Here is a 12998-nt window from a genome sequence, read left to right on the forward strand (position 1 = left end):
TGGGGGTAGTGGGTACTACTTACCCACGCTTGCTGGAGGGGCTTGGCGGGGTCCAGGTCTGGTGTCGCCTCCCCTCCCCCTGTGTGCTGTGCAGCAGCCGCAGCAGTCTCCTATGCCTGCGGGAGGAGCGATCACACTGATCGTGCCCCCCCCCTCCCTGGCTTTGCGCCAGGCTGAGAGGCTCACAGCGTGGGGCGCTGCAAGAATAATTTTAATTTTTTATTTATTCTAAGGGGGTGTGGCCACGTCTCCCACGATTAGGTCACGCCCCCCCCCCTCCCCCCGGCCTGGCGCAGTTCTCAGCCCCCCTGCTCGTCGTTGTTGAATGTCGGTTTTCAAATAAACTCAAAACCGACTGTTACTAAATTTACTCCTATTTTGCAAAGTGAACCAAACGTCCATTTACGTCTACTCATATGTCTTTTTGTGATAAAAAATCTGCTGGTGATAAAGATGATGATGTAAAGTGAGAATTTTATACTTTTGTGTCTACATAACTGCTTTTCTGACCTATGTCACAACATAACTCTGCATTGGAGTAACAAAGCATCCATTGTACAACATCAGATAATCAGATATTCAGCCACCAAACCATCAACAATACGCTGGCTCCCGTCTCCTTCCGTACATAGAAAAGAATAATGCTGGTTAGTGAGAGGTTGTCATTGCCTTATTTCACAATGTGCTTCCGAGGGGCTCAGTAATGATACGGGAGCAGAACAAATCACACAGTGCTGATCAGGACCTCTAAGGGAAGAAATTCTATATCTCTCGCTCTATGCCTGGAGGAAATGGCATATCTTGTTGTATAATATGACACATTATGTACTCGTACACCATAGCAAGAAGTGGGTGTGTGGCACAGTACAATGATTGTATAGCTATGAAATGTAGAGAATTGCTGGAATCCTCTCTACGGCTCCTTTTTCACCTGGGACAAAGCACCACAGCTCCCTGTGTTATAGAGATTAAAATCAATCCATCATGCTAGTATTTTTTGACCCGTCATTCGCCAGGTAGGGTGGACAGCGATGCAGGATTCCGCTCTCTCCTCTGTTCAACTCCACCCACCTTTGCGTAAGAATAGCCATCGGCCATCGATAATTAACAAACATCGGTGATTTTACTGCTGATGGTTTTGCCATTGATGGCAGAGCACCAATGGTTCTTCACCATCGATGGCAAAGTAGAACCTGATGGGGTTGTTTCTTCTCCAGACATGGAGCTTAGCCCCACACTCTGGCGTCTGTCAAGTGAGTGGTGCAAAGTGCAAACCATCGATAGTGTACCATTAATGGTTATCACCAATGGTCCCATTGATAGAAAGCCACTGATGGCCATGCCTACCTTCACTCTCCCTCAGAAGTATGAGAGCAGGGGTTGGATAGAATGGAGGTGGGACTGGACAAAGCAGAGTGGGGGGTGGGGTCAGACAGAGCGGGGGACGCATGTGATTGCATGCATGTGATGGCCCACCATTATTCATTATGTATGGGAATGCAGTTTTCCCATACACTAGAGCACAGGTTCTCAAACTCGGTCCTCAGGACCCCAAACAGTGCATGTTTTCCATGTCTCCTCGCAGAATCACAAGTGAAATAATTAGCTCCACCAGGGGATCTTTTAAAACGTGTCAGTGAGTAATGAGTGCACCTGCTGGGTGACCTGGAAAACGGGACCTGTGTGGGGTCCTGAGGACCGAGTTTGAGAACCACTGCACTAGAGGCATCACTCTGTGGAATTGTGCCTCAGTGACATCACTGGTTCCTAGTGAATTGATAGGCTACCTTCCCACCTGATTGGCCTAGACCTCTGTTTAAATGGGCCAACCAAATACCAGGAAAACCGTTACACTGCCCATGTAGGATAGGACATTTAGAGGGTGGCGTCAGTGAGTGGGATATTATAAGACAATGCTAGGCAGAAGAACCGTATAATATTCTGTAGCTACTGTCATGTACAGCGGGTGGAATGTTGCTGTGATGACCTACTTGCATCATGTGACTCTGGTTAATCATTACTAGGAGTATAATAGTGAGTGCTGCTCCTGCAGGCTGCAAATATCCTGACAGGTAAATAATATTGCCTCATCTATGTAGCACAGACACACTGGCTTAATGACACAGCACTGTGTACATACCATATTACACTGTGCCAGTAAAACTTAATGAGAGGCTCATTTGAGCAGTCTGGTCTTGGGGCCAGCAGCTTGATGTTTAATGTCGTGAGTCATCTATTATGGTCTTTTGAAGTTTTTCATGTGACGGTAATTGTCTACTTAAAGTCACATTTGTGCAGTCTGCGATAGATGAACAATGGACTTAGGGCCTGATTCAGAGCCGTTCGGTATTTGCGGTCGTTCGTTCAAAAACAAGGGGTGGCTATTCAAATGATCCGTTCGCAAATTGCAGTCTGTTCACACCTCTAAGTCTGAACGAGCGAGCAAAACATACGCTCGTTTATTTGATAAAAACGCCCCCTGGCCGCTCGCACCATACGTCATGTCCGCTATTTATTAGATTAATCGAGTACATCGTACAGCGTATGAACTGCTCGCTATTCTTGTGGTTGGTTTTTTCAACCGCTATTTTGCGAGCAGTTCTGAGTTAAAAAAAACCAAATGACGTGGTCAATGACGCTGCTGTATTAATTATGCACTCCCTTAAAACGCCCGTTTTGACCTTTAAGCACGCCTGAGTTCGAATTCCACTCCCCCGTTTTCAAACACCTTCCCCTGTTACCACCCACATACGCCTCATTCTGTCACTCAAAATAGCAGGCACTCGCTATATAGTGTACAAACGATTTTCGCCCGCACTGACTGGTTCGCGCATGCGTACTAAAAACCGTACGCATGCGCAGATGTGCAAACATCGCTCGGAACGAGCGTACGGCCGCTAGCGAGCGGCTCTGAATGAGGGCCTTAGTACACGTAAACACTGAACAAGTGTTTTGCTATATTACAGTAGTTTACCTTGTTATATGTCTACATTGTCAGGACCTAGTTCATGTCCTGTTTTATCACTATTTAGTCACATTTTGATGCGCAGTGACATCCTCTGCATTGTTTGCTGTTAGTATGTACACTGTATCAGGGGCGTATTAAGAGGGGATGGTGGGGGTCTGTGTACAGTCTCCATCCGGGACCCCTTCTCTCTAGACGGCAGATTAGTAGACACTGGTGCTGTGCTTGAGCCTACCTACCGTACCTGCCTCATATTCCCAGTGATTCTATCGACTGCTCAAATCACCATCAAGATGGCCGCTGCGCCATATTGTACAGTAATTTGCGCAGCATTGCCGCTGCCAACACGGGACTCTGGTGAGGTAAGTATTGAACATGGGTGCAGTGTGTGGGCCCCCCTGGAGCCAGGGGCCCGTGTGCACCGCACACCCTGCACCCATGGTAGACATACCACTGCAACAAAGCTCCTTAGTTCCAACTTCTCTGATTTCCCAGACATACCTGGGTGATATAATGCACAATAATGTGAAAGAAAAGTATATTATGAGCTATCCTATAGGGGATGTAGTTAGGAAGCTGGCGGCTTCCTGAATGTGAAATTCTGGCATGGGACTAATGATAGGCATCTAAATACTGACGCCTATCATCAGTCACGCTGAAATCCCGTCCCCGGCATACTGATCGAAGGTAAGCCTGGCATCGGGAGCGCATAGCCATCGGGGTGTGTTGTAGGGTTAGAAATAGGGAGTCCCAGGGGACTTAGGGTTAGGCACCCCCTGGGAGGGTTAGGCTTAGGCTAGGGGAAGGGGGGTCAGGGTCAGGCACCACCAGGGGTGGGGGTATTAGGTTTAGGCACCCCCTGGGAAGGTTAGGTTTAGGGTGCGGGGAGGGGGAGTTAGGATTAGGCACCCCTGGGGGGATGTTAGGGTTAGGCACTAGGGGAAGAGGTTAGAGTTAGGGGTGTTACTTACCGCAGTCTGGATCTTCAGCTGCCGGCCTTACGGTGTCGGTATTTCATCCGCCAGGCTTAGGTCCGGTGGCGATTCATACTGATTCTATCCTACAGTGCTCTATCTCTAGAACTTTATATTTAGTTACAAAATGCATTTGAATCCAGGAATACCTTCATACAGAGTAACATTGCAGGCAAAACCTGGAGGACGATACCAGGGGCGTAGCCAAAACTTTGTCCCCATAGTAATATTTGTAGGGGACCCACCCAAATGCTTCAAGAAAGACACCTCTCTCCACATCGATTGTTCATTCTATGTCCCGTAGAAGTGCCCTAGTTGAAGTTAAGCCTCATAATAGTGCCCACATTCACATTATACCACATTGTAGTACTGCCATTTCACAATATGCCACATTGAGTACACATTATGCCATACAGTGCCCCCAGTTCCCATTATGCCACAGAGTGTCCCCAATACATATTATGGCACATTGCTCACTACTTCCCCAGCTCACTTTACAAAGTCTGAAGTCATGGTGAAGCCCATTGCAAACAAAAAGTATGGTGGTCGCTCATAACAGCTTAATGACATTGCACAAGTGCTTGTAAAGGGCGGGGTTTACACTGAACCACAGGAAAAAAAAAAAGATTCCCTTCAGCTCACAGCAGCAATATCAACAAAAAAATATTGAAATCCTACATGATAGTAGAAATTCAGAGGTATTAGTTACATACATTTGCAAATATATGCATAAGCGCCAGGCCATCGTCAAGGCTCCTCTATACTGGCGTCCCTAACATTAAGGGGTTCACGTCTGAGAAGCAAGGTACCCCAAAAAATTCCAGCCAAGGCCCTTCCCCAGGGTATCACACTTCACTATCACCTTTTTTCCCCTTTTTGTGTGATGCCCTGGGGCATCACACGTCTGGGATTCTTATTCATATATTTGCAAATGTATGTAACTAATACCTCTGAATCTCTATTATCATGTAGGATTTAAGGGAATCTTTTTTTTTTCCTAAGGTGAAGCCCATTGTCTGACAGTGTCAGGCTCACTAATTAGCTTAGCTGTGCCTGCGAGGGTGAAATGTGAGCATACGAGATGGTACATATCAGTGGTGAGCTTTACTAAGCTAGAGAAGAAACCGCCACCTATGTGAACGGGAAACCGGCTGCCGACTGTCATATCCCGGCGAGGGTGGAACAATCGAAGGGATGCCAGGTGCCGCAAGCGGACAGCCGCAGGGGGGAGGGTTAGGTTTAGGGCACCCGGGTTAGGCACCCCCCACGGGTGGGTTAGGGTAGGGGAGGGAGGGTTAGGCACCCCCGGGGGGGACTTAGGGTTAGGCACCCCCCCGGGGGACTTAGGTTTAGGCAGCGGGGAAGGGGGGGTTAGGGTTAGGCACTTAGAGGGGGGATTAGGGTTAGGCAATTGGAGGGGGAGGTTAGGGTTGGGGGGCTAGGTTAGTTTATACTTACCTTAGGGACGTTCGGGATTTCCAGCACTGTCGGGCTTCCGCTGCCAGGCTCTGCTGATCTGTTGGGCTGCCGCTGCAGGGAATCGAACTGCCGGCCATGCGGAAGCCGGGATTCCATACCGATTCCATGTGAACACTGACGAGTCCCCCTTTTTAGACTGTAGAATGGGCAAGACAATTGTTTAGTTGGCAATTATAGGAACTTGGTATACATCTATATGACCTAGGTCAAGAACCCTTCACTACAGATACGCCCATGGTTGATGCAAAGGGAGGTGGCAAGTGCACAACGCTAGCCTGTGAGCAGTGACCCATCGGCAAAAAAGTGATTTTGGGTATAAAAAATGGCTGATTTGTCAAGGGAAGAAAACTGGGTGCTTTAGCATGCTAAGGAAGCTGTTTTTGCATCACCTTATGTACTAATGGGGTTACTGTCAGCAAAAATCCCTGGTAAGGGAGCTTATTTATCAAACTTCAAGGTGGTACTGTCGCTCTTTGGACCTAATTCTTCTGAGATGGAAGGAATTGCAGAGCCTCACACAAGCGGCTGTGCAATATCCGTCCATCCAGAAGGCGATTAGAGCCGGAGGTGTCTGTAGGAACAGTCACCTCCTTGCTGCAACTGTGAATCGAGAGCTGAGACCAAGGGCCAGCTTATCGCCTGGCAGCTTGCGAAGCCAGGAAATCAGCGTCCATTAACGCTGACCCTGGCCTCATCTCTCCCGGAAAATGGGGGCAACACGCCCCCGTTTCCAGGAACGCAGCCCAGGAACGCCCCCGCTGCCCAGGAACGCCACAGCATGTTAATCAGGCTGCCAGTGGGAGGCACTGCAGGCGGACTCGAAGATGGAAGGTTGCACATGCGCAGTCCTCTAATGGGTTAGCGTTCATCTCTGAATCAGGCCCTTTGTGAAGATCACAGGCTGTCCGTGTACTTAAAAGTAGGTGTCACTGTCAATTAGGCCTAGTTAAATAGACCCACACACCCTGACATGTGCATGGCACATACAGGTGCTATAGATGTAGTAGAGAAACTAACACATGCTGATGTACACATAGTAGAGCAATATTTTGCAACTGCACATGCACAAAATTTCTAAAAAGTAAAAAGAATTCTAAAAAGTCTAAAAGATTTCAAAAAAAGTCTAAAAAATTTCTAAAAAGTCAAAAAAATTTCTAAAAATGTCTAAAAAATTTCTAAAAAGTCTAAAAAAATGTGTTAGACATAGAATGCGCACAAAGACGCCATTGAGACTGAGACAGATGTCTGTCATGGCATTTGCATAAAGTCGCAGACGAGTTACCGCCAATAGATGCTGCTGCGAGCGCTTCTGTATGCAGCTTAAAACCGGGCCTGCTGAGTGTACACACTGAGTATACTCTCCCTGATGTTGTAAAAGACGAGGCAGCAACGTAGACAGTTGGAAGCAGGGGCGTCTTAAGAGAGGAGGGGGCCCGTGTGCAATCCCTGTGCGGGGCCCCCTCCTCTCTCCCCAGTGGCCGGCAGCCGACTTAAGCGGCTAGCCAGCCACCGGAGCCTTAGTAGACTCCCGGCACTAGAGTGTGTCTGGAGTCTACTGCGCATGCGCAGAACACCGGAAAAATGCAGTGGTTGGCCATTTTCCGGTGTTCTGAGCAGCACAGACACCCGACGTGGGACCACGGATGGGTAAGTCTAAAATAATATGGGGACAGTGTGTGCGGTGCGGGGCCCCCCTGGACCCGCACCGCAACACTTCACCCATTATAGATACGCCACTGGTTGAAAGCCTTCGTGGCCGTTATGATGAAGAAGATAATAACAAACAGAAATAAGAACAATTCCATTAATATTTAGTCCAGGGGCTCTTCTCTATAGTCTGTACTGTTGTATTAGTTAGTAGTATTAGCAATTAACAGTAACCTGGAACAATAGAAATTAAACAGCATACTCTGCAAATAAATGGAGTAATTCCACACTCTCCATTGCCCTCTGGACTGGATCTCCTCTATCTGATCATCGGGTCTGGACCAGGATTATCTCTGTTTCTCTTGGCTGGACCTGGACTACCTCATTAGCCATGGCAGCTTGTACAGGATTCCTGGTAGTTTATAATCTGGCAAGGACAGACTCCCTCTGTTAGTCTGGTAGCATTTTCTAGTAACATGGCAGCTTTGCCTGACAGATGTTTCTGAGAGATTTGCAGCTCTTTCAGCAAGAGTGGCAGCTCTATTTTTTGTCAAACATGCAGCTTTCTCTGTGAGACTTGTGGCACTCTCAGAGTGATTGCCTCCTCTGTCTTTGCTTTGCTCTGCAGCACTTTTCCCCACTGTACTCACTTTCTCAGTGACTTCTTCTCTCACATACAGGATCAGGGGATGTCTCAGCTCTTTCATTTCCCACGGGCTCCTCAAGACATGGCAACATCCAGACAATGGCTGCACCCACCTCTCCTATGGCCGCACTTTCGCTTTTTCTTCTCTCTGACATATATTTCTCTGCCCTCTCCACAGACTAGCTGGGAGTTGTAGTGTAGTGCCTGTGCTTAGGCCTTGTCTCCAGGTGATGTCAGTTATACAGTGGGCAGTGCAAGGGCAAGGTACAGGCGGCAAGTTTTGGAATCGTGGATGCCACAGTTGAACGTCAGTGAGTGACCTCCATGAAGAGTAAAGGGGAATAGGGCATCCACAGCTTACACAGAGTGAGTTCCGTCATGTAATGCATAGATAATCATTGTTGAATATCGTGTGTTTGTGTGTGTTGCAGGGGTGCAGTCATTGTAAGCTGAGAGAGTAGTTATTGGGGAGTTGCAGCTAAAAAAATCTGGAAGCAGCAAATTATATTTGAGAGAAGGAAGAATCCCTGGAAGAATGTCTCTGTTAATGACCCATATTGGAATAAGAGGACATCTAGTCAGGAGGGGTATCTGGGTTAGAGCAACTGTACTGTATGTAAGAGGGCAGAAATGGAAGGGTACATCACCGCAGTGTGTGATGGGACTTGCAGACAGTTTTCTGAAAGTTGAAGGAGTATATAGGGTAGATGTACTAAGCCTTGGAGAGAGATAAAGTGGATGGAGAAAAAGTACCAACCAATCAGCTCCTGTCATTTTTCAAACACAGCCGGGGGACCTACCACAGGGGACATTACTACAGAAGGCAATACTACTGGGGGCATGACTACTGGGGACACTGCATAAGGGGCACTACCACTGTGGACCCTGACACTACTGTGGGCTCTGCATAAGGGGTACCACTACTGGGGGCATTGCATAAGGGGCACTACTGCTGTGTGCTTTGTGTAAGAGGCACTACTACTATGGGCATTATGTGTATTAGGGGCACTACTGCTGTGGGCATTGTGTAAAATGGGCACTACTGTGTCATAACATGAATAAGGAACAATAGTACTATGTGGTGTACTCAGGGACGCCGAGAGGGGGGGAGCGGGTACTATTTACCCGGGCCCGGGCTTGCTAGAGGGATCCAGCAGGGGCCCGAGACGGGCACCACCCCTCCCTCCCTCCCAGCAGCCCAGCACACGCTGCAGTGGGAGACAGCTTGTGGCCGCTGAGCAGCAGCCGCAGCAGTCTCCTAGGCTCTGGGTGGGAGCGATCACACTGATAGTGCCCCCTCCTGGCTTTGTGCCGGGCTTAGGGGCTCACAGCGCCCCCCTCCCCAGCGCACTGCAAAGTGTTTTTTTTTTTTTTTAAAGCTCAAGCTGGTGTGGCCATGGCTCCCGTGGTTAGGCCACGCCCTCTTCACCTGGGCCCAGACAGGCTCCCTACGCCCTTGGGTGTAATATGGATAAGATTGCGCAACTGGTGAGTAATATTTCATGTGGGTGCCTATATGTGTGTTTTTTACTTGTGTGTGCTCGAAGTGTGGCTTCTCTGGGGAGACAGTGCTAAAGGTTATGTCACTCGCTAAAGGGGTTATGTCCTCCTTTCAGTATTTAACAAACAGCGCTAAACTTAGCTTATCGCTGTTTGTCAATGTACCACTTACGAGCGATATGGTCCCCATTGCGCATACCCCCATTTTGTCCAAATTTTTAGTAGGAGCCCCAACATGTTTGTTGCCCAGGGGCCCCTACAGACCTTAATCCGGCCCTGATGAACAGTGACCTATTATGCTGTTAAACCACTGCATCCAGCAACACCAGGAATGTGATTCCGATTTCTTATGCTTAAGACTGGAGGAGTGGGAGGCGCGCAAAGCATTTCAGTCCTGTCGCACCGGGTGTCACAGAGGTAAGTGACACCTCTGCACCAACAGATCTTGTTTTCTGGATTTATTTAATCATGTGCAGGTGAGTAAGTCTATTTTGCAGGGTTAGTAATTATCCCACCTGTATCTACAGAAATCCTCAAAGCATTACATGGTGGGAGAACCTGAGGGTTAAGGCTGAGAACACCTGCACATAAAGTATATGTTCCCGGGTGAGTAGGTGAAATTGCGCTGGCAGTCGTCATAAAACTATTAACATTCGCGGGATATTCCAGATTTCCACACACTGTGTGCTGGGTAGCACAGTGGAGCAGTGGTTAACATTACTGCTTCACAGCACTGGGGTTGTGAGTTCAATTCCCAGTCATGACCAATGTGTGGAGTTTGTATAGTGTTCTTCTGGGTTTCCTCCACACTCCTGTAATATGGGTTGCTTCTACAATAAAAAAATAATTTGGTAAAAAAAGACATACAATGGTTACAATTGGCTTCTGACTAAAAATGGTATATACTGTGTATATATATATAAATATATATATATTTACTGGAGAATTGCCGATCCCAAGATACCCCTTCCCTATGGCTGAATTCCTGGTTGGTTGCATTCCCCAGATTCTGTCCCGCATCACTTGCAGCATAGGAACCTGCCCGGAAGCCAATCAGTAACCGCTGAAGCCACAATAATACATCTCCGTTCCCATCTCAGCATGTAGCCTCATTATGTGTACTGTAACAATGTAAACACGGTCTGAGTCATGTTAATCTCTTCCCTTTGCTAACAAAGTGTTGGACAAAGAAAGTGGCATTGTGCCCATGAGCTGGGAAGGGCATGTCCTCATCTAGCTAAGCAGACACTTGTATTTTGCATTGTCCAAGGGACATTATATTGATTTCTGCAACATCATTTTTACATTAGCGTTCCAGCGTCTGGAAGCCTCTCCTGCACAAGTCATTGTTCATCAATTAAACATAGACATTGTCGCTCTCTTGTTGTGATAACCAGTCTTCTTGCTGGTTCAGTTCTATTGTCAGTCGTGGGATAAACATGGAGATTAAATTTGATCTCACAAAGCAATCAGCGCTTTACCTGGCATTTAAATTAAGCAGAGAAAACGAAAATGTTTTATTGAACAATAATTTACTCATGGGTTTATTATGGAGAAGCCACCTGCAGCCCTCCAGCTGTTACAGAAGCACAGGTGCCAGCATGCCCAGCAATCCTCCGACTGGCAAGAGAGTCCTGGGAACTGCAGAACCCCACAGCTGGGGGCTAGATGTTACCTAACTCTGAATGAGAGTAGGCCGAGGTAGCATTACACGGTTGTGATGAGTCCTGCCTGTATCTTGGATGCAGATAAAGGACATGCTGTATGGATACACAAGCCAGTAATCATAGCGTCCAGAAACCTAAATACCAGGGTAGTGGTGGAAGTAGCTGATTCTGTGCCCTGTGTATCTGTCACCAATGCTTCACCTGCAACCTTCTGTGGTGTCCAAGGTCAACAAGAAGCCTCATGAGCTGGCTGCTGTGTGGCCACCAATGCTTCACCTGCAACCTTCTGTGGTGTCCAAGGTCAGCAAGAAGCCTCATGAGCTGGCTGCTGTGTGGCCACCAACGCTTCACCTGCAATCTTCTATGGTGTCCAAGGTCAGCAAGAAGCCTAATGAGCTGGCTGCTGTGTGGCCACCAATGCTTCACCTGCAACCTTCTGTGGTGTCCAAGGTCAGCAAAAAGCCTAATGAGCTGGCTCCTGTGTGGCCACCAATGCTTCACCTGCAACCTTCTGTGGTGTCCAAGGTCAGCAAGAAGCCTAATGAGCTGGCTGCTGTGGGGTCGCCAATGCCACAGCGGCCTACTTCTGCTCAGAGACAAAGGGGTCTATTCATGAAACTCTGTGTTAAAGATATGATAATTATTTGTCACACGCCGGCCTGGAGACCCCAGAATCAGACCCCGTCGCTTACCTGTGCGGACGCTGACCCGCACTGTCTTCCGGCTCCCGCGCTGTACGCTCCTTCCTCTTCTCCCAAGGCAGTCTCCGCTGTTGTCCTCTGGAGGGTCCCGCTGCTGTGCTGCTCCCACGCCGGCTCCTGCTGACCGCTGGTCCCCGCTGACTACCTCCAGGCAGCGATGTCCTCCGGTCCATGGGCGCGGCCATCTTGGATTGGCCATGTGACCCCACTACCACCAATGAGGAGCCTTCTCCTTCTCTCTCAGCCTGTCAGCTCCCAGTGTCCACTATAAAAGGATCCCCAATGCTCACACAAGTTGCCAGTGCAACTAGTTTCTTAGTTTAGCTAAGCAAGCCTTCCCACTGCGCTCCAGCCGCTCCACGTAGCCGCTCAGCTACCAACATCTACCCACGGCTAACCAGCCGCTCCACGTAGCCACTCAGCTACCAACGTCTACCCACGGCTAACCAGCCGCTCCACGTAGCCGCTCAGCTACCAACGTCTACCCACGGCTAACCAGCCGCTCCACGTAGCCACTCAGCTACCAACGTCGTACAAGTACAAGTGTGTGGTCGTTTACTTAGACGACATTTTGATTTTTTCTCAAGACCTCCAAACTCATCGAGACCAGGTCAAACAAGTCCTTCTGAGGTTGCGGTCCAATCAACTGTTTTGCAAATTAGAGAAGTGTCTGTTTGAGGTCTCAAGTGTACCATTCCTGGGATACATTATCTCCGGAACAGGCCTTCAAATGGATTCGTCAAAACTACAAGCCATTCTTGATTGGTCTCTTCCTTCTTCCTTAAAATCCATACAATGATTCCTAGGATTTGCCAACTACTATCGCAAGTTTGTAAAAGGTTTCTCGACTGGTAGCTCCGATTACAGCCCTCACCCGCAAGGGAGCAGATCCAACTATATGGCCCGTCGAAGCTACCTCTGCATTTCAACTTCTTAAGCAAGCCTTCATCTCCGCTCCCATCTTAAAGCAACCAGACTCCACCCGGCCCTTTATCCTGGAGGTGGACGCATCCTCTGAAGGTGTCGGTGCAGTGCTCTCCCAGCGATTTAAAGATGAAAAACTTCATCCCTGTGGTTTCTTTTCCCGGAAGTTTTTGCCTGCAGAGAAGAACTACACCATTGGAGATCAAGAGTTACTCGCCATGAAACTAGCCCTCGAAGAATGGCGATATCTTCTAGAAGGAGCTCATTACCCCATTACCATTTTTACTGACCATAAGAACCTCCTTTATCTTAAATCTGCAAATTGCTTGAACCCTCGTCAAGCCCGGTGGGCAATGTTTTTCTCCAGATATTACTTCAAAGTCTCCTATCGCCCCGGTTCACAAAACCTCAAAGCCGACGCACTCTCCCGTTCCATGACGAGCAACCCTGATCTACCCATGGAACAGCCCCAACCAATCTTGAATTCAGCTTTCT

The sequence above is a fragment of the Taudactylus pleione genome, unplaced genomic scaffold (assembly GCF_031769625.1).
Source record: "Taudactylus pleione unplaced genomic scaffold, aTauple2 ptg000126l, whole genome shotgun sequence".
Lineage (NCBI taxonomy): Eukaryota > Metazoa > Chordata > Amphibia > Anura > Myobatrachidae > Taudactylus > Taudactylus pleione.